The following is a 24,851-nucleotide window of genomic DNA, read 5'->3' as shown; positions in this document are numbered from 1 at the left end:
AGGACGATCTTGTCTTTTGTTTCTGGCTGAGTAGTAGTCCATTGTATATAACACATACCACATCTTCTTTATCCATTCATCTGTAGCAGGGCACTTGGGTTGCTTCCATGTCTTGGCTATTGTGAATAATGCCGCAGTGAACACAGGGGTGCATAAATCTCTTTGAATTGTTGATTTCAATTTCTTTCGATAAATACCCAGTAGTGGGATAGCTGAAAAGTATGGTATTTCTATTTTTAATTTTTTGAGAAATCTCCATACTGTTTTCCCTGGCAGCTGCACCAGTTTGCATTCCCACCAGCAGTGTGTGAGGGTGCCCTTTTCTCCTTATCCTCTCCAACATTTGTTATTTTTTGTCTTGGGAATTATAGCCATTCTGATAGGTGTAAGGTGATCTCTCATTGTAGTTTTGATTTGAATATCCCTAATAATTAGTGATGTTATACATCTTTTCATGTGTCTGTTGGCCTTCTGTATATCTTCTTTGGAAAAATGTCTGTTCATATCCTCTGCCCATTTTTAGATTGGATTGTCTGTTTGTTTGTTGTTGGGTTGTATGAGTTGTTTATATATTTTGGAGATTAATCCCTTGTCAGATATGTGATTTGCAAATATTTTCTCCCAGTTGGTGGGTTTTCTTTTCCTTTTTTTTTTTTTTGTGAGGAAGATCAGCCCTGAGCTAACATCCGTGCTAATCCTCCTCTTTTTTTCTGAGGAAGACCGGCTCTGAGCTAACATCTATTGCCAATCCTCCTCCTTTTTTTCCCCCAAAGTCCTAGTTGATGGGTGTATGTCATAATTGCAGGTCCTTCTAGTTGCTGTATGTGGGACGCAGCCTCAGCATGGCCGGACAAGAAGTGCATCTATGCGCGTCCGGGATCCGAACCTGGGCCGCCAATAGCGGAGCGCGCACACTTAACCACTAAGCCATGGGGCCGGCCCTGTCTTTTCGTTTTGTTCATCGTTTCCTTTGCCTTGCAGAAGCCTTTTAGTCTCATGTAGTCCCATTTGTATATTTTTTCTTTTCTTTCCCTTGCCTGAGTAGACATGGTATTGGGAAGGGTGCTGCTAAGACTGATGTCAAAGACTGTACTGCGTATATTTTCTTCTAGGAGTTTTATGGTTTCAAGTGTTAGATTCAAGTCTTTTATCCATTTCGAGTTAATTTTTGTGTATGGTGGAAGATAACGATCTACTTTCATTCTTTTGCATGTGGCTGTCCAGTTTTCCCAACAGCATTTATTGAAGAGACTTTCCTTTCTTCATTGTGTGATCTTGGCTCCTTCGTCAGAGATTTACTGACCACAGATGTGTGGTTTTCTTTCTGGGCTTTGAGTTCTGTTCCATTGATCTATGAGTCTGCTTTTGTGCCAGTACCATGCCATTTTGATTACTATAGCTATGTAATATATTTTCAAGTTAGGATTGTGATGCCTCCAGCTTTGTTCTTTGTTCTCAGGATTGCTTTGGCTGTTCGAGGTCTTTTGTTATTCCATATATATTTTAGGATTCTGTGTTCTATTTCTATGAAGAATGTCATTGGGATTCTGATTGGGATTGCATTGAATCTGTAGATTACTTTAGGTAATATGGACATTTTAACTGTGTTTATTCTTCCAATCCATGTGCATGGAATATCTTCCCGTTACTTCAGGTCATCATTGATTTCTTTCAATAATGTCTTATAGTTTTCATTGTATAGGTCTTTAACCTCTTTGGTTAAATTTATCCCTAGACACTTTTTTCTTTTTGTTGCAATTGTAAATGGGATTGTATTCTTGAGTTCTCTTTCTTTTAGTTCATTATTAGAGTATAGAATTGCAACTGATTTGGTAAGTTGATTTTGTACGCTGCAACTTTGCTGTAGTTGTTGATTATTTCTCATAGTTTTCTGATGGATTCTTTAGGGTTTTCTATATTTACAATCATGTCATCTGCAAACAGCAAGAGTTTCATTTCTTCCTTTACAATTTGGATTCCTTTTATTTCTTTTTCCGGCCTAATTGCTCTGGCCAAAACATCCAGTACTATGTTGAATGGGAGTGGTGATAATGGGCACATTTGTCTTCTTCCTGTTCTCAGAGGAGTGGCTTTAAGTTTTTCACCATTAAGTATGATGTTGGCTGTGGGTTTGTGATATATGGTCTTTATTGTGTTGAGGTACTTTCCTTCTATACCCATTTTATTGAGAGTTATTATCATAAATGGATGTTGGATCTTGTCAAATCCTTTCTCTGCATCTGTGGAGAGGATCATGTGACTTTTATTCCTCATTTTGTAAATGTGGTGCATCACATTGATTGATTTGCGGATGTTTAACCATCCCGGCATCCCTGGTATAAATTCCACTTGATCGTGGTATATGATCCTTTTAATACATTGCTGTGTTCGATTTGCTGATATTTAGTTGAGGATTTGTGCATCTGTGTTCATCAGTGATGTTGGCCTGTAGTATTCCTTCTTTGTGCTGTCCTTATCTGCTTTTGCTGTCAGGGTGATGTTGGCCTCATAGAATGAATTAGGAAGTGTTCCATCTTCTTCAACTGTTTGGAATAGTTTGAGAAGCATAGGTATTAAATCTTGTTTGAATATTTGGTAGAATTCTCCAGAGAAGCCATCTGGTCCTGGACTTTTGTTTTTTGGGAGGTTTTTGATGAGCATTTTGATCTCTTTACTTGTGATTGGTCTGTTCATTTACTCTATTTCTTCTTGATTCAGCTTTGGGAGGTTGTAGGAATCTAAGAATTTATCTATTTCTTTTAGGTTATCCTATTTGGTGGCATGTAAGTTGTTCAGTGTATTCTCTGATTGTCCTTTTGATTTCTGTGATATCTATTGTAATTTCTCCTCTTTCATTTCTAATTTTATGTCTTTGAGCCTTCTCGCTTTTTTTCTTAGTGGGTCTGGCTAAGGGTCTGTCAATTTTGTTTCAGTCTTCTCAAAGAACCAGCTCTTTGTTTCATTGATCCTTTCTACTGTTTTTTTAGTCTCTATTTCATGTATTTCTGCTCTAATTTTTATTATTTCCCTCATTCTGCTGACTTTGGGCTTCATTTGTTCTTCATTTTCTGGTTCTAGTAGGTGTAGTTTAAGGTTACTTGTTTGGTATTTTTCTTGTTTGTTGAGGTGTGTTTGTATTCCTATGAATTTCCTTCTTAGAACTGCATCCCATAAGAGTTGTTTTGTTGTCTTTTCATTGTCATTTGTCTTCAGGTATTTTTTGATTTCTCCTTTGATTTGTTCATTGATCCAATGGTTCCTCAGTCGTGTGTTCTTTAGTCTCCACATATTTGTGACTTCCCCATCTTTTTTCTTGTAGTTGATTTCTAGTGTCATAGCATTGTGGTCAGAAAAGAAGCTTGATATGATTTCAATCTTAAATTTATTCAGGCTTGCCTTGTTTCACAACATATGGTCTATCTTTGAGAATGTTCCATGTGCACTTAAGAAGAATGTGTATTCTGCTGTTTTGGGAGGGTATCCTCTACATATATCGATTAAGTTCATCTGATCATATGTTTCATTTAATTCCACTATTTACTTGTTGCCTTTCTCTGCATGATCTATCCATGGATGTAAGTGGGGTGGTCAGGTCCCCTGCTATTATTGTGTTGCTGTTAATTTTTCCCTTTAGGTCTATTAATAGTTGCTTTATATTCCTTTGTGCTACTGTGTTAGGTGCATATATCTTTATAAGTATTATGTCCTCTTGGTGGAAAGTCCCCTTTATCATTATATACTGCCACTCTTTGTCTCTCATAGTCTTTTTTATCTTGAAGTCTGCTTTGTCTGATATAAGTATGGCAACACCTACTTTCTTTTATTTGCCATTTGCTTGGAGTATTGTCTCTCATCCCTTCATTCTGAGCCTGTTTGTTTTTAGAGCTGAGATGTGTTTCCTGGAGGCAGCATATTGTTGGGTCTTGTTTTCTAATCCACCCCACCACTCTGTGTCTGTTCCTTGGAGAATTCAATCGATTTACATTTAGAGTGATTATTGATACATGAGTGCTTAATCCCACCTAATCTATATTTCCATTATTCCTCTTCCTTTGTGTTTCTGACTACCATTTCATTTTGGGGTTTTTCTGTGGACGTTTCTCTTTTTTTATGATCTATGGCTCTGCTCTGATTTTTTGTTTGCTGGTTACTGTGAGGTTTGTATGAAGATCTCATAGATGAGATAGTCCATCTTCTGATAGCCTCTTATCTCCATTAATCTAAGCAGGTTCCATCCCTTTCCTCTTCTCCTTCTGAGTTATTGTTGTCACAAGTTATTCATTTTTGTGTCGTGCGTTTGTGACTAACTTGAAGTGTTTATAGTTACTTTTGATGCTTTCCTTCCCTTCTTCTTTTAAGTTATAATTAAGTATTTGCTACCCTGTTGTGAAACAGAGCTGTAGCTTTCTGATTTTGTCTGTCTATTTATCTCTTTGCTCAAAGATTTGTAGACATTTGCCTTCTTTTTGTTTCAGGTATGAGGGCGTTCTTGATCATTGCTTGTATGGGAGTTCTAGTGGCGATGAACTCCCTCAGCCTTTTTTTATCTGGGAAAACTTTTATTTCTCCATTGTATCATAAGGATCATTTCACTGGATAGAGTATTCTTGGCTGAAAGTTTTTGTCTTTCAGTATTTTTAATATATCATTCCATTCTTTCCTTGCCTGTAAAGTTTCTGTCAAGAAATATGCTGAAAGCCTGATAGGGGTTCCTTTCTAGGTTATTTTCTTCTGTCTTGCTGCCCTTAATATTTTTTCTTTGTCATTGGCTTTTGCCGTTTTTACTATTATACGCCTTGGAGAAGGTCTTTTAGCATTGATGTAATTAGGCATTCTGTTGGCTTCATGTATTTGTAAGTCTGGTTCTTGCCCAGGGTTGGGAAGTTCTCAGCTCTTATTTCTTTGAACAAGCTCTCTGCTCCTTTCTCCCTCTTTTCTCCCTCTGGAACACCTATAATTCTTAGGTTGCTTTTATAATTGAGTCATATATTTCTCCAAGAATTCCTTCATTTTTTAAAAATCTGAGTTCTCTCTCCTCGTCCACTGGAAGCATTTCTATATTTCTATCCTCTAAATCACTAATTCTTTCATCCATAATATCAGCTCTATTTGTTAAAGATTCTAGATTCTTTTTTGTCTCATTAATTATGTTCTTCATATCCAGAATTTCTGCTTGTTTTTTTTTTAATAGTTTCAGTCTCTTTGATGAAGTATTCCTTTTCCTCATTAATTTTATTCCTGAGTTCATTGAACTGTCTGAACATTCTTGTAACTTGGTGAGTTTCTTTATGACAGTTATTTTGAATTCTCTGTCATTTAGATTGTAAATTTCTGTGACTTCAAGGTTGGTTTCTGGAGATTTGTCATTTCCTTCTGCTCTGAATTGTTACTGTAGTTTCTTATGGTGTTTGATGAACTAATCTTTTGCCTGCGTATTTGTGGTAGTATCAGGTCGCAGATTCCACCTGCTACTGCTGTGGGGGAAGCATGAGCTGTGTTTCTGATCCCACCCCATATGCTGGAAGTTGTGTGGGTACAGTGGGTGTTCCAACCAGCTGGAAAAGCATTCACACTGGGCTCAGAGCTGCTGCCACACCGAGGCACATACCCAGTTGTGTGACCACAGCACTACTATGGGTGTTTGTGCCATCTGGGAAAAGCATTTGCATGTGCACATATATCTGCTGCTGCCTTTTCTTATGCTCATGCCAGCCTCTGTGCTTGGTGGGTGGGGCTTCTTCATGGGTCTGAGCATTGGCCAATCATTGGGACTCCAGTGGCACGGTGGGCTTTCCAACCATCCAGGAAAGCATTCATATGCGGGTCCAGGGCTGCCGCCAACCCCTCCCAGTGTTGCACCAAGGCACATTCCTACTTTTGGGGATGTAGCAGTACTATTGGCTCTCACGCCAACCTGGGAAGCGCTTGGCCGTGTGTACAGTGCTGCCAGGGAAGGGTTGGGGATAGGAATGAATTCATAGTACATGCAATGACAGGCATGAATCTCAGAAAAATTATGCTGAGTGAAAGAAGCCAGTAAAAATGATTACATAGTATGTGATCCCATTTATAAAAATTCTTGGAAAATACAGGAAAATCTATAGGGACATATACTGGATCACTGGTTGCCTGGGAATGAGAATGTGTTTGCAAACGGCAGGGAAGGAGGAATTAAAATGAGCATGAGGAAATTTGGGGAGGATGGGCGTTCCTTTTCTTGATTGTGGTGATGGTTCAATAAGTTATAATCAAAATGTATCAAATTGTTCACTTTAAATGTATGCAGTTTACTGTATGTCGTTAATGCCTCAATTAAGCTAGAACATGTAGGGGAAAGAGAGGGAGAGAGAGCCAAAAAAGGGAAAGGGGAAGGAAAAGAATGACTGAGGGTGAAAATTAAGTGGACAAAAGGAAGAGGGAGACGCAGGAGGCATCGGGTCTCTCTGGCTTTGGCATCTCCTTCCCCTGGAGTCTCCCATACTGGCCAACTGACTGGACCATCCTGATGCGCCCTCCTCACCTCACAAGTCACTGTCTGCCAGCAGAGGAAGGAGGGCGACTATGAGGTCCAGTGATGATGCCTGGGCTATTACCTGCCTCATGGCGAACTACGGAAGCTGTGATGACTAGATCTGACTAGATCTGAGGTCCCCTTTTCCCAGCTGGTGTCCAGAGGAGCTTGGCTGGAACAGAACGAAACCACATTGGACGGACACAGGCTCCGAGCCTTTCTAGACTTGGCCCCTGACTGGCTCACAGGGGACTAAGCTGAAAGGTTTCACCTTCCTTAAGTCCTGAAAGTGACTGCAACTACTGTCCTGTGGTGTCACACCAGTTCATCCCTCAGGGACACCAGAATTGGTGAAACCAGCACAGACATTGCCATCATGTAAAATCGAATCCCCACTTCAGTGCAAGGATTCCCTTCTTAGGAAAGTTTGGAACATCCCTCCCCTTGACTCTGTGCAGCCATCACACCCCTCTCGGTTCCTCCATATTCCTCCCCCACTGAAGCCCTGGCAGTCTCACGTTCCCCTTTTCTGCTTCATTCTCTGAAGCTCAGATTCACCAGGACTTCCAGATCAATCTCCCTCGATGGCTCCTCTCCCCACTCATGGGTCCTCCATGACGGGAAACAGGCCAAGATGGGAGGAGTGGGTGAGACATGACTCTGCAGTCACCTTGGGCCTTGGGAGCTGAAATGACTAGGTGTCTGGGAAGCCTGAATCCCAGAGTAACACCAAGGCTCTGGGAAGAGAGTATCTGCTCTGGATGTAAAAGTGAATAAAACTCGGGGGGAGAAATCTGAGGGAAAAGAAAGAGTCTTTTTTCATCTTTCTCTGTACAGAGTCCAACTAGCCTCACAGCAGAGGCTCCCCAACAAGCAGCCCAGAGCATCCCAGGCGTGAGGCAGGCTGCGCTGTCCTGCAGTGGGTCTGTGGGAACAGATTACATTATCTGTGCACACTGTGCAGACGACCACAGCTGAAGACACCCAAGGGCTGAGAATTAAAGTCACAGTCACGCCACTCTCTCAGACTTCTTGTGTGTGAGCTTCACATTCTCAATCTTAAGCTGTGATTCTCTGAGAATGCACACTCTGAAGATTCTAGTGATTAATAATATTAATATATTATTATACATTGCATACATTATACACTGTACATTATAATTATAAATTAATGTATAATTATTATTATACATTAATATACTATTATATATTACATTATTATAATAATATCATTATAACGATTAATAATGGTTATCATTATTGACTATTTATTTTCTGCTAAGCAACATGACTGGCAAGCTCTGCGTGTATTATCTCAGTTACAGTCACCATTTTTAGGGTTTTATTCCCATTTTAAGCTAAAGATATGGAGGCTCAGAAATAGTAAATAACTTGACAAAGAAGGAAAAAAATTACTACAAAGCTAAATTAAACACCTATTCAAACTATGTGTCAAAGAAAGAAAGACGTTATCTGACCTACAAACAGACTCAAAGTTGACCTCCCACAGGCCTGCAGTGAAAGAACCGGTAAAGAATGTACATCAGGAAGAAGAAATGTGAACCCAGGAAAACATAACAGGAGTCACGAGGAAAGGAAAAAACAGTCTGTCTAATTTAGTATTAGTTTTAAAACAAGACATTAAAAACACATTTGAACCAAAATTCCAGATGGTTACCACATGAAAGAATAGAGGAGAGAAGATTTAGCTAAAAAATAACTCATTTTTTAGGGAAGATATAAATACTAACATACTCTATTATTGTTTAACACATTGCTCTCAGAAACTGATAAATCTGTGGGGTAAAAGTAAGTAATTATAAAGAGGATTTGAAGAGTGCAACGTACTCGATCAGGCAAATAGACAAATCCCAACACACTGGCTTATTGTGAGACTTGTGATGCTGAAAACAGTCGTTCTCCTGATAACATGATACCGCAATGGCATATCAATTTTCATGAATCAAATTTCCAACACATATAAATCTAAAAAAGGGCAAATCCAGTATTTCATTATGTGCAAGTGTGATTCAACATCCAACAAATACCAGAAAAATAGAGACCGAGAAGTAGGTGTCTTTTTTGAGAAGACAGATATAACAGCTCTTTAGTGAAATATTATGTTGGAATCTATTGCAATATTACCCAAAAAGGACAATCCATTTGGACTAGGTAGGTTTTCTCTGTGACTGTGAGGGCAAAACTCTAAAGAATCCCTTGATTATGATAACTCTCTGTTGATCTTAAAATACAAATGCATAACACTCAGGAAAGGAAAATGAGAGAACAAAATGAGAAGGAAAGATCTCCTTTCTCTCCTCACCTGAAACCCAATCTCTCATCTCAGAAGGATCACTGTCTGTATCCTCTGTCATGCAAAGGAATTGAAGAAAAGAAAAGTATTGGTATATATTAAAGTTTCAGGAGCTCAAAGCAAGAAGACATCAGGACCCTGCAGAGGCATTCATGTAGTGTGAGCTGCATGTCGTCTGCGCCGTCTTGTCTTTTCTTCATCGTGTTTGTCGGGACGTCCTTCTTGGCCCCTCACTCTCCCTGCCTCGCTAGCGAGTCTGTCTGCGTCAGTGCTACCGCCAGTCTCTCTCTTGCCGTCTTCACTTTCCCTTCCTGTTTCCTGATATCCTCCTCAGTCACCAGAAGTTGTTTGCAAAGGAGCTGTGGGATGTACAGACCAGCTCCTGGGATCATCTCTGCCGAATCTGAAGACCGGGCAGGGGTGGGCATGGGACTGGAGTTCAGACCACCTGTGGGCACAGCTGGCAGGGATGCACCTGTGCAACTAGGTGCAAGATTCAGCAGGGCTTTGGCAAGGTCCAAAGGAGTTAACAGGTCTCCTGCACTCTGCAGGCCTGCAGACCTTGCAGTCTCTTCTGCCAGCAGAGTTGTTGGGGCTGCTCCAAGGCATCTGACCTTATATTTCATATATTTCTCCAAGAATTCCTTCATTTTCTAAAAATCTGAGTCCTTTCTCCTCGTCCACTGGAAGCATTTCTATATTTCTATCCTCTAAATCACTTATTCTTTCAACCATGATATCAGCTCTGTTTTTTAAGGATTCTACATTCTTTTTTACCTCATTAATTATGTTCTTTATATCCAGAATTTCTGCTTTTTTTTTTAATAGTTTCAGTCTCTTGATGAAGTATTCCTTTTCCTCATTAATTTTATTCCTGTGTTCATCGAACTGTCTGAACATTCTTGTAACTTGGTGAGTTTCTTTATGACACTCATTTTGAATTCTTTGTCATTTAGATTGTAAATTTCTGTGACTTCAAGGTTGGTTTCTGGAGATTTGTCATTTCCTTCTGCTCTGAATTGTTACTGTAGTTTCTTATGGTGTTTGATGAACTAATCTTTTGCCTGCGCATTTGTGGTAGTATCAGGTTGGTTATGAAGTTAGGACATATTTTTTGAGCTTTCTCTTTAAAAACAGAATAAAATGCAAAATGTGAACAAAGAGGAGGATGAAGACTACCATCCATGGAGAATGTTCGCAGCTCATTTGGATATTGCACCCTCTTTCTCTCCCTGGAGAAATGTGTCTCAAATCATACTGTCCATTACAATCATTGCAGAGTTTTTATAACTCAGATTGCTGGAACTCAACCCAAGTAGGTCTGGGGAGGCAATGGAGAATTTCTTTTCTAAGACGTTTCCAGCTGATGTTGATGCTGCTGATATAGGCATCACACGTTGAGAACGGGATTCTGGGACACTATCAAGCTGATGTGTCACTATCAATGCAAATCCAGAACAACTTGCCTCCTCCGTCTTGCTTAAGGATGTTATTCTCTTCCCTTCTCTATCATTGACAACTATACACATGCTGGTACCCTGTAACCTACGTTATTGGGACACAGAGATCCAAGGACTCCATAACTCCTTTGAGTGTCCCATCTCTAATGAAATCATGCACTCTTCCACCCTTAGATACTCACTTCCACACCCAGAGCCTGTTTTCAACCAAAATTCTCCTGCTTGCAAATCAGTAACTCAGAAACACCACATTCCCTCCACAAATTTCCACATTTCTAGTTTTTACACAAAGAACTCTGCTGTATACAACCATTCTTTAAGAAAATAGATTACTCCAGTTAGAGTATCTTAACAAGGCTCTCTTCCTTCTCTCTTCCTACTCCTCCATATTAATCTTGGATTGTGTGGTCCATCATTTCAATAACCCACTGACAACGCTCCCTAATTCTTTACTCTCATCATATCTGCCCTGCAAGCCTCTGACTTTCGATGATTCCAAATACCTGCCATGCCATGTTGACACCTGCACTGAGGATCACCGCTGAAGAGAGAGCACACGAGGAGCCTGGGGGTCCCAACAGAGAATCAACAGCAACCAATGGGCCTCCATGCATTCTCTAATGCTTCTTGAATGCTCTGTTAATTTCTTTCCATTTCTTGAGTTCCATAAAACTATTTTCTCTTGACCTACTGCATATCTCACAGACAAATTGTTAACCACCACACAAGAACGATTTCACACTCTAGTCATCAGATCTAGAAATTTTCCTCATAAGCAATTCATTTATCACACCATTTCTGTTGTTTTATACAGATATATTTCTTTCTTAGCTAAAACCATTCTGATTTTCATCTCATCTTTCCATTTCAATGACCTTATGCTTTCAATATTCGCAGTACTTTCAATCACCTCCCTACTGGGATCATGCCTCATGTTTCAAATATGCGCAAATCTCTACCATCTACAAACCAATCCCTCATCCATTGTTCCTAATGCCCCTCACCCTCGATGTCCTCCCTCTCCTCCTCCTGCCAGGGACTCATTGTGAAAAGTTCACTTACATCCCAATGCCTCTGTTTCCACACTGGCAACCGATCCCATGTCCCCATTCTGTGGATGCTTCTCTTGCTAAGCTCACAGGTCACGGCTCTTACTATTCCAATGTGGCCTTTTCATTATTTGTCTGACATGTCCTGCAGTAGCATGTGACTTTGTGGCCTTCAAGTTCCTTTGAAAGCTCATTTGTCCTTGGGATCCACCAGTGCTACACTGTCCTTCTCCTGCTCCAAACTTCCTGAGTCACTTCTTGGCTTCTCTTTATAACCAACCTACAATGCCTGATGCTTCCCAGATGTCAGCCCTGCTCTGACATCTGCTGTCCACCTGCACCCTCCTACTAGGCAATCATATCCATTTCCTGGCTTCAAATACCACTAATGAGCTAAAAATGTTCAAAGAATCAGCACAGATCTGACTCTGCCCCCCAGACCCAAATATCTACCTGCCCACTCAGCCCATCAGTGATGACTCGACTCAGTGTCCAGGTTCCAAATTGAAAAAAAACACTTTCCCAAATAATTCACTTCTCTCTCAGTGTTCCCAAATTCACTTGTTTGTGCTAGTATCCTGTCTGTCCCTGAGTGTCATTCTGGACACTCTGCCACCCCACATTCATATCAATGAACCATCCATCCACCCTCCTGAATCCTCCTACAGATTCTTCACTTTTGAATTATTTCTAATCACCTTTCAGAAATGACACAAAATACCATTCCCACACAGTGAACTCTCCTGCTCTAGCAACCTAAATTACAAAACTCCATTTTTCCTCTTTGTTGATATTTTTTTCTACTTTACTTATATGTGCATCATCTCTTTCTTTCAATATTCAGTTCTCACTAAATGGGATACTCCATATAGACATGACTAATGTAGATTTTCTAGATGTTTCCCTCAACAGTGTTCTCATATGGCTTTGCACACACAAAGAGCTCATATATTATATCTGTCTATCTATCTATCTACCTACCTACCTACCTAACTTCCTACCTACCTATCTAATTCAAATACTAAAAGTTCACTTCCTGAAATATTTTAAACCCATCCACTTAACTACATTTATGCAAAGATATCAAGTTTTTTTGGTATACTGCAATAAATTGGCAATTACAGCTTAAGATTTCCAAATCCTCTCTCCCTGTACTCAGCCAACGAGATTCCAGTTACAGTGATCTGTTTAAAATGTAAAACTGATCAGTTCACCTTACCTTTTAAATCCTCAATTTCTGTCTTCAGCAGATATTTTTCCTGTTGTCCTATCATAAATATTAACACTACACTTTTCATTCCTCAATATGTTTCAGTTTGGAGAGAAAACTATTTGGTCGTTCTATTTATAGAGCACCTACTACATGCAAAACTCTGGTGTAAAACCTGTGATCTACAAAAAGGCTAAACAGACTCACCGCCCCTGTTTGACCTAGTCTGAACGCGAGGAAAGACATAATAAACTGCAAAGAATTTATAACATGCCATGTGGAAATAACCACTGTGATGAACAATAGGGCAGAGAGAGAGAGTTTGAGCTTGAGTACATTTTCAAGGCTAGCTGTGTTTGTGTGTGTGTGTGTGTGTGTGTGTCTTGTGGCGTGCATGTGCTGATGCATGCTGCCAGGATGGGATGAGTTGCTTTCTCCTGTGGGGTGGGGGAGCCTCCTTTGCTTTGGGAAAGTTCCTCTCTGTGCACCTACTATGGACTTTGTCATCCATGTGTATTAGTCACGGTTGTCTAGAGAAACAGAAATAGAATATCTATAAACATAGAGATGTGGAGATGTATTACAGGAATTGGGTCACGAGGTTATGGAGGCAGAGAAGTCCCACAATCTGCTATCTGCAAGCTGGAGAACCAGAAAAGCTGGTGGTATAACTCAGCTGAAGTCTGAAGGCCTGAGAACCAGCACCTCTAATGTCCAAGGGCAGGGAACAATGGGCGTCCCAGGTCAGGAGGAGAGAGTGGACTCACCCTTTCTTTTCCTTTTTGTTTAAACTAATTCTGGCTCATATAACAGTATTTTTGATGTTTCATATAGGAATCTAGCTTCCTTTCACATTACTCAACTTACTTACCAGTTGTAAACTTTATAAGTTATGTCCCACTCAAATAATAGATTTTCTCTTCTTCTCTAATATTAATTACCTCTTATTCTTTTGATTCTCATTTTTCATGACTGTGCTCTCCAGTGCCACACTGAATCACAATAATGTTTGCCAGGAGCATTTTCCTCTTCTTAAGTGTAGCGTAAACACCAGATAAATTCCTTGTCAGGGCAGAGCAGGCATCTAAGAGAGAGAAAGTAAAAACGTGCAGGGGAATCACTTCTACCTGGAAGTCAACAGACTTGCTTCTCTTGGCTGTTTGGAGCTGGAGATGCTATGACAATGTGGCCAGCTGAGAATCAGAGGATCTCTCTCTAGTCCCAGGAATTAGTCCTGGTCAAATCTCTCAACCTCTTTAGACCTCATTTTCTTCACCTGTAACATGAAGAGTTGGATGAGTCTTTTGAGTTCTGAAATCCAGTGATTCCAAGATACCCTTCACCCAGATACACTTAACAAAGATCAGAGAGAATTTTTAGTTGTCTTCTTCTGCATCAACATTATTATCCATATCACCACTTCAAGACATACCAAATGTCTACTTTTGCATGACACTGATAAAACAGGTTCCATACCAAATCGCTGTTCACTGGGATAACAAATCTATAGTTAATTATTTAGAGGTAAGTATAGAGATGGGCCCTGCTGGAACCAGCAATCAATGGGCCACAAAGTCTTGCTTTATTTTACAGCAAGGCTGTGGAAACATTCCCAAATACACCAGAATTCTTCTGTACTTCAAAAGTATGAAATAAATGGGAGCCTTGAATCCATGGTTACGAGTTAATAAGGATATGATTTTTAAAATTTTACTAATGATGCCATTTGCTTAGTATGGGGCTGTTCTCTGGTGAGTCAAGAGCAGATGTATTCAAGGCCACTTTCATTCCTTTAATAAATATTTACTCAGCGCCTACCACTTGCTGCAAGATAGCAGTGATCTACCCTAAGAACATTTATATTCTAGTAGGGTGACACAGACCATAAACAAAAAGAGAATCTTGAGGTGATCAATAAAGTTACATATACATCAAACATTTTTCATTCTGGACTATTTTTCACCCTTTCCCTTCTTTTACTCTTTCCCAGAACTCTAAGCACGGACTTGAAAACCCAGAAAGCATGGGTCCCATGTTTCTTCTCGCAACACCCCTGTTTCAAAGACATAGTGTTTATCATCTGAGAGTATGTCTCTTTAAGACTAAGTTCCTATGAATCAGCATTATTTCATCACTTTCTTGAGAGGACGGATGATATTATGAAGGGAAAACAAAATATCATATGGGATTTATACTCGAAATGATGTTTCCACTCTAATTGTGTTATTTAATGTGGTGTGATTCGGGGCAAGTCAGTTACTCCTTCAGAGTCAGTGGTAATAATACCCTGAAAAGCATTCTATAGAGATTAGATGAAACAAAGTATGAGAAACTGCTTTGTAAATTGCAAAGCCATCTTCTTCAGCTTAATTTTCTAATAATATTTTCATTTATCCAATCATTTTTGACTCTACACAATCTGCCTAGACTGAGTTTTATCATTTATTCAACCATAATAATGGGTCAAAATGGGTGAATATTAGAAATTTCATATGGTTCAACTTAATTAATAGGCCATCACAATATTTAATTTGGTTATAATTACAGTGAAATTTTTCATGTTGCCTTACCATGTGCCAGGCACATTCTAGGCATCTGACATGTATTCACTCATTTAATCCTCACAACAATGCTATGGAGACAATACTAGTAACCCCTATTGTATGGATGAGAAACATTAGAGGTTATATAATTGTCCAAGGACACACAGCTGGTACCCAGGCAGCCTACCTCCAAAGTCTCTTTTAGGGATCCATTAGAGGTCGTGGCACTTACATTGTAAAAGGATCACCCTGGTTTCTGGTTGGCTAATGGACCAGAGGGGACTAAGCAAGAAAGCACATGATTACTGAAATGATCTGGGCAAGCAATTCTGAATACAATATTTCTTTCCTTTTTAAGGCTGAATAATATTCCATTGTACAGATGCCCCAGATTTTCTTCATCCTTTCACCCACAGATGTACAATTAGGTAGTTTCCATCTCTTGGCTATTGTGAATAATATTGCAGTGCATTTTGTCAAACGTTTTCCTGGCACTTAGTGAGTTTGAAAAAATTCTCCTTATACACATTAGTTACTGTAATGAACTACATTTCTAAATGTCTAAAGTTTAAATATTTGTCATTCTACAGAAATACCTTGCCTAATCATGATTTGTGTTGTTATCAGTTCATGAATGATCTAAGATTTTTGTACAAAAAGTTGTTATAATGGCTTTTCTTTCATGTATTCAGGAACCTTGCATAATATGGGTATTCCCTGATTCTTGATTTTTAGTCGAGTTTTCTAGTAAGCCTTTAGGATAGGAAGTATATTCCTAGATGTGAGGCAGAGAGCAGAAAAATAATAAAGTGATTGTTATATTTAATTATATCAAAAGAAAACTGTCGTCTTCCTAAGTTGTTTTTACACACCCTTTGCTTATTTGTAAGAATAGCATATATCATTTTATTAATGAAAAGAGAATTCAATAAACAATTTTAACATAAAACAACATCTATTGAGAAATTATATGAAAATTTTAGCAATATGCTGTCATCAATTTCCTCATCTGCAAAGTGGAGATGGATAATACCATCTTCCTATGGGTTGCTGTGAAAATACTCAAGAGTAATGTATGTAAAATGCTTACCACCATGTCGTTTAGAAAGTGATGCCCCACTCATTTTCTACCAGGATGATGAGAGCATTTTTTATGCTTGAAGTCTGTAGTTTTCAAAATATGTTCTACTGTTGTAATGTGAATCCTTTTTACAAATTATTTGTAGAGTTAGATGATCCCTTTGGAATGCAAATTCAGGCTCCCGTGTGTGCGTGTGTGTGTGTCTATACGCACATATCTGAAATAATACTTAAAGCCTTATACTGAAATCTACCCTCCCCACACTTGACTCTGGTTCCAAAAACAACTTCTTTAATTTTCTGGTTGAAAATCTGTATTTCTATATTAGCTACTCATACACTTTTTCATTTTTCATCTTTTGACTATTTATATTTTCTTTCTTCTCTGAAAAAAATCAGCATGAAGAGTTCTTACATACATTAAAAACATAATCCCCCTTGCCCAATATAACTATTTAATGAATTAGGATAAATCAAAATTCAATGTCTACTGTTTTATGACAAAAGTGTTTACCATTTTATAGCATACGAATCTTATCCAGAGATGTGCTACATCAGATATTATGAACACATTTTCTTTCTCACTTTTTCCATTGACCTTTTACATGGTAAAATTCCCTTATTTCTTTGTTGTCTTCCTATGGATTCATCACTGGTTCATCTCCTTCCACCAGAAATTTAAATCTCTTTTCAGTAACTTCTGACGCATGAGACAATTCATGGGCTGCAGGTTTTGCTTGGGGACCTCCCTCTTGGGCTTGAACATATACACAGGCCCACATATACACAGTATGTCTGGAAGGATAGAGGAGAAATGATGTTTATCTCTGTGCAAAAGGACTGGGAGACAGTGGTAGAGTGAGAATATTTTACTGACTTTGCACCACTCTTTGAAGTTTTCCTATACGTGTATCTACGACGTAGTGACCTCCCTCCCCCCAGATTTTTAGAATTAAAATACCGTTATATCCTTATCTACTGGCTTGGGACAGCAAGTTGTAGAGAAATGTGACTATATGATCCAATTTTTTAACGAAATTAATAACAGCAAACACGCACAAAAAATTTATAATTCTAAATATGGGCACATCATTCTATGAGGCTGTGTAAAGGTGGGGAAAGGAATGAAGAAAAGCTGTTCAACATCCAGCTACCTGTACAGTCTAGGGGTCCAGCCCCGCCTCCAGCCCCGCCCCTGGAGCTGATTTCCTCCCACTGTGAAGTCGGCCTGACTTATTCCAGCCCCACCCCCGCCTCTTCCCGCCCCTGGAACTGGTCTCCGCCCACAACGCTCAGGCCTGGCTGCGCCCACAGCCTGGTCCCCGCCCCTTGCCCCGCCCGCACCCTTGTCCGCGCCCACAGCCCCGCCTCTAGAACTGGTTTCCACCCACAGCCCCGCCCCTAGACCTGGTCCCTGTCCCTGGTGCTGACCCAGCCCGGGGACCGGGCTCACATTAACTCTAGAAACTAGACGCCTCCCCCGAGGCTGGGGGGCGCGGCCCCGCCCCGCCCGCCGCCTCAACCCGGAGCCCCCAAACGTCCGTCCTCCCCGAACTTCCGTCCTCGCAGAACGCCCGCCCGAGACCGGAAGCGGAAGCGCGGGCGGCGCCGTGGATGGAGCGGGCGGTCTGCGCGGTGTGTCCAGTCTTCTCGGCGCGACGGGATTCCCGTGGACCTTCGGCCGAAGGGGCGAGGCGCGGTAAGCGGCGGGCGGTCCCGGCTCCGGTCGCGGTCCAGGGAGGGGCCTGGGCCGCGGGCAGCCCCGTCAGGGCCCGGCGTCCCTCCGTCCCCCCGGAGCCCCGTTTCCCCCGGGCTGTTCGCTCAGGGCGCCCGAGGCTGCTGTTCCTCCCGGCTCCGGGCGCCGCCGGCCCCTCCTCAGAGTCCCCATCACCGTCCTCCGTGTGATTTTGTCCCCAGGGGGCTTATCCGCGTCTGGAGGCGGTGTTTGGGTTGTTACTAATGGGGGCGCTCCTGGCATCTAGAGGGGGAGGCAGGGATGCTGGTCAGCGTCCTCCAGGGCCCAGGACGGCCCGACAGAGAATCATCCGGCCCCAGACGTCAATGGTGCGGAGGTTGGGAGACCTGCTCCAGGGCCTGAAAATCTCCCCAGCCCTGAATGAAGTGTGGGAAATGTTTACAAGTCAGCGAGTCACTTACAGGGTCCCTAAAAGACAAGCTTGTTTAAAGGGTCCGGAGTCACCAAAAAGTCTCTGTCCAGCCAAGAGAGTTGAGTGACTCAAGTGCACACAGCACGAAGCTGCTTCCTCCCATCTTGGGGAGCAGGTGACTGGATAGGAATCGGGAAAATCCAGTCACAGCCAACAGTTACAGTTAAATCAGCAAATACAAAAAAGAAAAGTGAATGGGGTGGCCTTTCCATCCAACACCCTATAAAAGGCCTCAAAAGCTTGTTTGTGCTTTTTTTCCCCCCCTCAGACACGAAAACATCCGTGGGGCTCAAGTTTGAGGGAAACCAGGCTCAGGGTCCACCTGTCCTCGCTGATCCATGGATTTCTGTGTGACCAGGTGAGTACCCTGTGGACCTCGTACCAACAGGTTCCGGCAGCCTCCGCTGTGCAGAAGACCTGCTAGTGGGCTTTCCTGGGCTCAGGTTGTCACCACATGGACACTGAGAGAGAGGGTATCTTGAGAAAAATTATTGATGTTTGATGGATTATATTCAAGGGAAAGACGGTAAGCTGTGTGTGGTAAATATTTCAGTAAGTACAGTTATATGCAAATAAGAACACATAAAACAAGTGTAAATAACTGCAAATGTGTATTATAGTAGAAGATGTAGATTTACTTGCATTGCATAATACTCAAAAGTCAGGATTTATATGTAATATAAATACAGAAATGTTTTGCGTGTGTATGTAGTATTAGAAGACATCCCATTAAATATTAGCAGGGATACTCAGCAACATTCCTTAGACCCATTCAACTTGACTTCTAAAGTCCTATAAATCCTCCACAAAAATTTGAAATATAGGAGCATTCAGGGAAAAAGATGATTGGACCTTCTTTGTATTAATAACAAATTTAACATTGAATTTGCCAGTAGCCAGATTTATTTTGAGCATTTTTTTCTTTATGACATTTCAAATCATTTGGAGGAGTACTAAGCAACACTGTAGATTGCAGGGCAGGGCACTAGTCTCTAAAAAGACTGTCCTCTCCACCTTGCCTTCTAAAGGGAATTAACTTTGTTTCTTGAAACTTTTCTGAAATAACGGTCTGGTGATTCACGTTACAGAGAATCTTGTTAAGTAATTTTGTATTTGGTTGTTGGCCTCTACTAATTGTGTGTGTATGTGTGTGTGCTTTTTTCATTCTAGCTTTCCTGTGATGTTCTTGAGGGGAATGTGTGCTTGTCATGCAATAGATAGTCTTTGAGTTTATAATTTATGGTGACCCACCATCCTTGTTTATTCAGGGCAGAGGGGTTTTCCAGGACACAGGACGTTTAGTGTTCAAACCAGGGCAGTCCAAGACAAACCGGGATGGTTCCTCATCTGATGAGCCAGGCCCTGGGCCACATGCATGGGGACCTGGAGGACCAGAGAGACCTTGTCCCACCTCCGTGGAATTTATATTGTATTTGGGAATTTGGATTTTAGACAGTTCATGATGAGAGTGATGTGAGAGTTTGGCACAAGGGGACTCAACCTGAGGGGGCAAGGAAGCCCTCTTGAGAAGGACTGATATTTAGCTTGAGAGCTAGAGTTGGGACTGGATTTAGCTAGTTGGAGGGTTAGACGGGAGTGAGGGTGTGGGAGTGTGTTCAAGAGAGCGTTTCAGACAGAGGGACCCGCATGAGGACACCCCTGAAGCAGAGAGCCTGGTGTGTCCATGAACTGAGAAGAGGGATGGCTGAGCCGAGTCAACACAGGGGGAGGGGTGTGAGCCACATCGGCGAGGGGGGACAGGCAGGACCAGATCAGGGGTGACTTGGGACTCTGTTCTAAGGCCAGTGGGAAGACTCTGGAGAGATGCGAGTAGAAGGAGGATGTGATTAGCGTTTGGTCTAAGCACGTGGGTTCAAATGGACTTCATGGTTAAGAATGTAGACTTAAGAGGCGAGATGGGAGGTGCTGGGAATAAGATGAGGAATAAGGTGACTGTTCCATAGGCCTGGGTGATGGCTGTGGAGCAGGAAAGAAGTAGAAAGAAAAGACCTCGGAGTGTAGAACCGCGAGAACGTTAACAGTGCTTTCTTGCCTGCATGTGTCAGATGGCACAGGGCACTGACTGTTCTCCTCGCTGCTGTCCGTGCAGACCTGCAGGCGCCCCCTCACCCAGGTCTGTGTGTTCATCCCTCTTTGTCACTCACAGGCCCCCCTCCACATCCTAAAGGAAGTCAGGCCTTACTTGTGAGGGGGTTGTCTCACATGAGAGACACCGAGGAGAGCCCCTCCAGACATCAGAGCAGCCCCTTCAGCCTCTCCCTCAGCCTCCTCCCTTCCCCTCTCTCGCTTTCCACACCCAGAAGGACCCCTGCTCAGTATTCCGTGTCCCCAGGTTCTCCCTCCCCCAGGCTTGAGAAGGGTGGGCAGCCAGTGGGGTGGACATCATCTGCACCTTCCACTCTGACCCCCGCAGGTCCCGGGCTGGACAGAGAGCGACTCTACTGGGAGCCGAGCCATGAGACCCAGGGCGTCACCCACCTGGGCTCCCTCACCCTGGACGGGGACAGCCTCTACGTCAGTGGTGAGGGGCTGTGCTACAGCCACACTCTCTCTCCCAGTCAGAGTTCTGTGTTGCCTCCGTTGCTCTAAAGTGAGCTATGATCCATCTCTCTATGCTCCTGGTCTGGGATCAGTCTTCTCATCACTGTGTGATCACTGGGTCCAGCCACCTTCCATCTCGTTGCCTCCCCCCAAACACCACTCCCCTCTTCCCCTCTGCTTTCCCCTCTGCTTTCCCCACAAAGCTCCCTACATCCTCCCTCTCCCTTAATCCTTTATGTTCACCCCAACTCTTGCTCAGCTCCTCTCACCTTCTCTCCACAGATTACACCTATGGAGCTGCAGCCCCGACTACCACCGGTGAGTGTTCCTGGCCCTGATGTCCTGGGTTCCGTCCGCATTTGGGGTTGGGGAGCACTTGTTCTCCTTCACCCGCTGTCCTTGGTGAGGGAAGCACCTGGAAGGGCCCTAATTCATCCCTTCTCTTCCTCCCGGGTTCTGGTGGAGAGTCCCAGCCCAGTGTGAGAAAGCCTTAGACACAGACATGTTCTCCACCACATTCTGACCCCACGTGGTTTTCACTTTAATTCTCCTGAAGCCCCGCCCTTGGTCCTCCTTTTCCAGGTATCCCATCTGTCTGTCCAGTTTTCTGCCCGTCCATCTGTCTCTCCTCCGAGTTCAGTCTCTCTTGTTCACATATCTCTCTCTCGGGCTCCTCTCATCCAGGCTTGCTCATCCCTCTACTCACACAGTCACCCGTCCCCTCACTGTCATTTATGCTTCACCTATGAATGGTGGTCCTGGGACAGCCACTGCTGGAGCCCGGGTGAGCCTGGGGGCTCCTCCCACTCTGGCCCTCCCTGATGACAGCCCTCGCCACAGCTCCCGAGCCAGACACCACGTCCCTGCATACTTCATCATCACCTGTGCCACCAGAAGCCACCACAGGTATCTGGGGGACCCTTTTCCTTCCCAAGAGAAGCTCTCCGGCCCCACTCCTCCACCAGCCAGTTGTGATCCAGGAGCTGGGAAGCCAAGGTGTGAAATTTTGGTTTTAGGGCAATCATGCTGATCACAAAGATTATACCGAGGATTCAGTCTAAGGCCAGCCCTCAGAGAGCCCCTAATTGTGAAATTAATGCACCATTATAGTACAATGTGGGATGTTTCAGGGAGAGGCGCCTGGCATAATTTGGAGGGGAAGAGCTTGCTAGAGAAAGTTTCACCAGAATGGATTCTTTAAGAATAAGTAGGAGGGACCCTGGCAACTAGAGGATGAAGGGTTTTCCTGGCAGAGAGGATTCCATGATCAAAGGCTCTGGCCAGAAACAACATGCCCTATGGGGAGAATTGAAATGAATTTGGGTTGCGTGAAGCAAAACGTTTAACCTGCAGTAGATGGATAAAAGGAGACTGAAAGGTCAGCAGGAGCCAGATTGAGTAGAGCCTTGGGTGCTAGGTCAAGAAGGTTGAACTAAACACTGAAGGCCATAGGGAGCCATGGGTGGTACTAGAGCAGTGGTGGCCCTAGTGAGGTATTGATTTCAGAAAGATTCTTCTAGTGGTCCATGTAGAACATCCTTTAGACAGAGCATCCAGTGAGCCTGCTGGGGTGTTGGTCCCGGTGAAGGAAGTTAAGACCTGAGCTGGGACAGGGATGGAGAGAGGGAGTGTATGTGAGGACCAGTGCGCAACTGGAATTGGTGTTACTGGGAGGGAGGAGGAGCTGAGCAGATGTGCTGGTTCTGACTTGAGTGACCACACGGGTGGGTGGTGGTGCCACTGGGAGAGAAGATGACAGATGATAATGAGTGCAGGACTCTGGTGTGGTCTCAGGCCAGCTCTCAGTGATGGCCATCGCTCTCCCTCTCGTCTTGCAGCTTTGGGTCACAACCTGAAGTCCCTCACAGTCACCTTCCCCATCTCCACCCTCCGGTATTCATCAGACAGGAGCAACGGCTCAGCCACGTTCAACTCCACTGAGAGGGTCCTGCAGAGCCTGGGGAGACCCTGGTTCCAGCAGCTCCTGGTGGGTTAATCCCACCCAGCCCCTCCCCCACTCCCTGTCCCTCCTGCTCCTCCTCCTCCTCCTTCCTCCCCAGCTGGGTCCTTGTTCAAGAAGAGCAGCCTGGGCCTCTTCTCCTTGAGTTGCAGACTGGTCTCCCTCAGGTGAGACCCTCCCCTGAGCATTTGCCCCTAATGACCACTTTTGTCACCACCCCTCTCTGTCTCCCCCCGTCCTCCCATTTCCTCCTTCCTGTTCTGGCCCCCACCCCAGAGGTTTCAGGACCTCTCTCTAGAGTCCCCACATCCCTCTCTCCCCAGGCCTGAGAAGGATGGGGAAGCCAGCAGTGTGGACGCCGTCTGCACCTACCATCCTGACCCCGTGGACCACCATGCCTCTGTGCTGGGAGCGGAGAGTCTCCACCTGTCTGCTCTTCCTCTCGGTGGCTCCAGGCTCTGCAGCCCAGAGTTTATCCATCCAGAGAGAGCACCAGCTACATTTCCACATCATCAGCTGGAAGCTCAGCAACCCGGAGCCCACATCCTCGGAGTACACCGCCCTGCTGAGGGACACCCAGGACCAGGTGGGTTCTCCCCTGTCCCGTCTCTCCTTGCCCTGAGGGCACCCTCATTCCTCTGTCTGACTTACATCTGTTACGTGATCGTTTCAACCCTTCACTTTCCCTGCATGCCTGGGGTCTCTCAGTGTCCGGAGGTGATGTCCTAGCTGCCTTCCCCATTTCTCACATGGGTAAACTGAAGCTCAGAAAGGGGATTATTGTGCCTAAGGTCACACAGTGAGTTAGGGGCAGAGCCACGATTTGAATTCAGGTCCCCCTTGCCCCAAGGTCTGTGATCTTTCACTGGCTCCAGTGGCCCCCTGCGTCTCCAGGAGACCTCCATCTCACCCACTCTCCCTCGCGTTTGTTCTAGGTCACCAAGCTCTATAGAGGCGGCCAGCTGTGAGACATATTCCTCTCCTGCCTGGTCACCGACTTGATGTAGGTTGAGGAGATTGGAAGCATTGGCTGAGCTGGTGGCTGATGGCTCTGAGCTCCCGTGACACATCCTTGATCTGGAAGTCACTGACATGGTGCCCATTCTCCCCCACATCCCTGTCAGCTAATCCTACCATCTCGTTCCATAGGTTTTTCGGGGGTTGAGAAAAGCATTAACATTTGGGGCCACCAACCTCCAGCATCCTCCTCCTCCTCCTCTTCTGGAGACTTTGAACAAATATCATCAGTCTAACTGTGCTCTCCAATAGTGGAGCCACTAACCACATGGGGCAATTTAAATTTTTTATACAGCTATTGGGATACGATTCACATATTGTGTGTGCGGGGGGTGTATTTTTTAGGTTTTTCTATATACAATATTCTCCTCTGCAAAACAAATAGTTTTACGTCTTCCCTTCCAATCTGGGTTTCTTTTATTCCTTTTTCTTGCCTAAATGCCCTGATTAGAACCTCTGGTACCTCTGATTAACATACAAGATAAGGGAAGACATCAATGTCTTGTCCCTGGTCTTAGGGAAATTTTCAGTCTTTCACCATTGAATATGGTGTTAGCCATGGGTTTTTCATCGATGCTGTTTATAGGTTGAGAAAGTTTTTTCTACTCCTAATTTGTTGAGTGTTTTCTTATTTAGGCATGAAGGGCGTTGTGTTTTGTGAAATTCTTTTCTGTATATGTGGTCGAGATTGCGTGGTGTTGGCCCTTATTCTATTAATATGGTGTATTACATAATCAAGTTTTCAGATATTAAGCCAACCCTTCAACTAGAGGTGAGAGATTAAGATGTTGTCAAGTCTTTCCTGGGCGTGCCACAGGCCTGAGCCCTTGTGGCCTTCTAGATGCCATAAATACCCTGGAGCTTTTCACAGCCCCCTGTGGACATCTCATTCCCCCGATTTTTCTTCTAAGTTGTTGGCTCACCTCTTGCCTGCCTCAGCTGGTATCACTCCCTCAGGCAGCTACAATAGAAAACAA

At 43.3% G+C, this 24,851-nt stretch overlaps 1 pseudogene across 1 annotated transcript in view; it reads left to right on the top strand.

Annotated features, from left to right (window-relative positions):
- The window catches only part of LOC147911244 (methyl-CpG-binding domain protein 3-like 2B), a 55,793-nt pseudogene that overhangs the window by 7,049 nt on the left and 23,893 nt on the right, over window positions 1-24,851 (top strand). The window lies entirely within an intron of this gene.

The sequence above is a fragment of the Ceratotherium simum genome, unplaced genomic scaffold (assembly GCF_057802395.1).
Source record: "Ceratotherium simum simum isolate JZ-2026a unplaced genomic scaffold, ASM5780239v1 HiC_scaffold_45, whole genome shotgun sequence".
NCBI lineage: Eukaryota > Metazoa > Chordata > Mammalia > Perissodactyla > Rhinocerotidae > Ceratotherium > Ceratotherium simum.
The sequence above is the reverse complement of the archived record's forward strand: the minus strand, read 5'-3'. Positions and strand labels throughout refer to the sequence as shown.